The following is a 3,385-nucleotide window of genomic DNA, read 5'->3' as shown; positions in this document are numbered from 1 at the left end:
GTTGGGTTTGAACCTGCTACCTTTGGTATATGGGGCTGGCGTCCTACTCCTTTGAGCTACAAGCACTGCCCATTGCCATCATATTTTAAATTCTCTTTCTGTAATTTCCACTAATTCTTTATAGGTAGAATCCCCTGAAGTGGCTACCTCATAATCCCTTGGGAGGTTGCACTGTTCTGGTTTCTCACGTTGCCAGAATTTGTCTGTTGGTTCCTCTCCATGTGTGTTTTCTTCTTGTTCATTTGCTCCCCTTACTTTTTCCTCTCATTATCTTCTTCACTTTAAACTACCTTGTCTCTGAGCTTAGATGGTGAAGTGGTCTTTTGGTATAAGGCCAAAAGGAAGCGAAGGGTAAGGAATGAGAAGGGAAAGAAGAAAGAAAAGGGTAAAGAAACTAAAAACAGCAATAAGAACAACAAAAAGGAGATCGAAAGGAAAAAATTGAAGAAAAGAGGAGAAGGACAGAAAGAGAGAAAGAGAAAGCAAAAGGAGAAATGGTGGTGTTTGGCAGGGTGCTTTGACCCACACCCACAACTCTAGGACTTTAGGGGGGACTGGCTGAATGGGTCCTTCAAGGTCAAGAGCTCCTTGCCAGTCTGGGCAAAAGCAAGACCCCCACCTCCACCAAATATAGAAAAAAATCAGCAGTATGTCAGAGTGAGGGACCTACCAATATCATCGTTCCAAACACCAACACTAGAAAGACAGCCTAGACTATTAGCCATGACCTCCTTTAGGCAGACCAATGCTGTGACCTCCTAGCCCTCAGAGAAAAGCAAAAAAGGATGAAAAAATAGATAAAATTAAAAATACAATTATATAAGATGAAGAAACAAAAAGAGATATCTTGGTTGTTGCATGGGAGAGTTATGTGGGAAAGATGAAAAAAAATTTTAAAAAGTCTCTACCAAAAGAGAGAAAAAAGAAGAGAAATAAAAAAGAAGGAATAAAAGGGGTTAAAAACCATAACTGAAATGGAGGTGCCCTTACTCTTGAAGAAAATAAAAATGAAAAAGGCTGGGCATGGTGGCTCATGCCTATAATCCTAGCCCTCTGGGAGGCCAAGGTGGATGGATTGCTTGAGGTCAGGAGCTTGAGACCAGCCTGAGCAAGCATGAGACCTTGTCTCTAAAATAGCCAGGTGTTGTGGAGGGCACCTGTAGTCCCAGCTACTTGAGAGGCTGAGGCAAGAGCATCACTTGAGCCCAAGAGTTTGAGGTTGCTGTGAGCTGTGATGTCTTGGCTCTCAGTGTTGCAGGGAGACAAGTTCCAATGGAGAGAAAGAGTACCCAAACACCACGTTTATAAGAGGAAGGGCTTTATTTATTGGCCAGCAGCTTACAGCATAGATTTCCAAATGGCCATGGTCCCCAACTGGCTTGGACAGTCAAAAAGTTCCACCCCACAGGTACCCTTCCCATTGGCCAGTTTGAATCAAGTGGGACATGCTAGTCCAGCCCCTACAGAACAAGAGGATTTCACAGAACTTGGAAATTTCCAGGTTCCAGGAAGTTAATTCCCAAGAGCTGAGTCACCATGGAGAGGACCCTGCAGGCGCATCCTTGTGGTTTCCCTGAGAAGACCTGTTCTCCCGGACCTCGCCCTTCTCGGGTATCCTCTCTCATCAGCACTCAACCCAGGGTGACAAAAGTAAGACTCTGTCTCAAAAAGAAAAGTAAAAAATAAAAATAAAATACACCCCCCCCAAAAAAAAACTAAACAAAGCAGAATAACAACAAAGAAAAAAATAAAGGAAAAAAATTTCTTGGACAACAGGTAGCACTGTGGTGGTAAGAGATGGAAAAGACACACACTGGTTTTGCCATATTAGATGGGGGCCAGAAGCCACTCTCTAGTTGGTGAGCAGACCTGGACCTGTCTTCCCGACTTATTTGCCCTCAATCTGGGCTTGGTCACTTTGTCCTCATTCGGTTCTCACAAGATTGGGGTCCTGAAGTTCTCACCCGATTTCTTAGGAGGTACATCAGACAGTGCCCCCTGACAACAAAGTGGCCTTCCTACGGATTTGAAGGCTGTTCAGCTCACCCCAAAGATGGTTGCCCAAGCTCAGCTGGCATGCCAGAGCTGGTCGTGCGCTAGAACCTTGTGGACTGTTCTTTCCTGGAGGCCTTCCGGCAATGGTGGCACCCTCTTAGTAGCCGCTCAGTCATGAGAGATCCACCCCACCCAGTATTCAATCCTGGCTGCCAGACACTGCTCAAGTTTACTTGCTCACTTAAGCTCACTCCAAGGCAACTCCAGTGTGTAGCTCAGTCCAAAAGCAAAAAGTGTAGGATAGCCCTTTCCTGTCCCTAGTTCTCCATAGGAGCGTGGACTGGCTGGCCTCTGTCTGTACCTAGGCACTTGCCTTCTGTGCAGGACTTACTTGGCTCCAGACCTCCTCCTTGGCTCTTGGAGTCTCCTACTCTGCTTCACTATGTCCCAGAGTTATGTTTCTGGGTAGTCTTGTCTCCCCTGTCTCATCATGAGTGGTTGGTCCGGAGATGTTTCTAGTCCCCTCATCTTGCTCCACAGCTCCTCCTCCCCCGCATTATTTTTTTCTTTTTTTTACTTGAAGGGTAATGAGCTGTATAGGTTTTTTTTTTTTTTTTAGAATGTTCCAGACAACTAATAATCTGTAGGCCAGAACACACCCTTTCTTTTCTTCTTCCATTAAAATTGGCAGCTTCACCTTTCAGTCACATACCCAACCCTCAAAATGTTCATTCATTTTCATCTGCTGCCCTTAGGCCAGACAGTAAGTAAATTATGGCTACTAACTTTTAAATACCTTTCTTTTGTTTATTAAATCTGCACCTATTACCATCAATTTGCTTAAGGCCTTATCACTCACGGTGTGGAAAATAATCTTCCACCTAGGTCCCCATTCCTCTTCCTAGCCATGGGTCTTTTTAATGTCCAGGAATGCTCTTCTATCACCATATTATCATCTGCAGAGACATCCCATCTCCTGTCAGGACTGTGAACCATATCAATTTGTTTAGAAACATGGAGAACAAAAGCCTAGAATCCTGTTCTAGATACTATTTGAATTGGAGTAGTAAAATATGTAAACAAACATAACTGAATATTGCTAACTGGCATTTTCTTGATTTCATTCTTTTTTTTTTTTTTTTTTTTGAGACAGAGTCTCACTTTGTTGCCCTGGTAGAGGGCCATGACATCAGAACTCATAGCAACCTTAAACTCTTGGGCTAAGTGATCTTGCCTCAATTTCTCAAGTAGTTAGGACTACAGGTGCCTGCCACAATGCCCAGCTATTTTCTTGTTGCAGTTGTCATTGTTGTGTAGCTGGCCCGGGCTAGGTTTGAACCCACCAGCCTTAGTGTATGTGGCTGGTGCTGTAATCACTGTACTATGGGTG

Source organism: Otolemur garnettii, unplaced genomic scaffold, assembly GCF_000181295.1.
Source record: "Otolemur garnettii isolate 467f Iridium unplaced genomic scaffold, OtoGar3 scaffold00038, whole genome shotgun sequence".
Lineage (NCBI taxonomy): Eukaryota > Metazoa > Chordata > Mammalia > Primates > Galagidae > Otolemur > Otolemur garnettii.
This window is presented reverse-complemented; position numbering follows the sequence as displayed.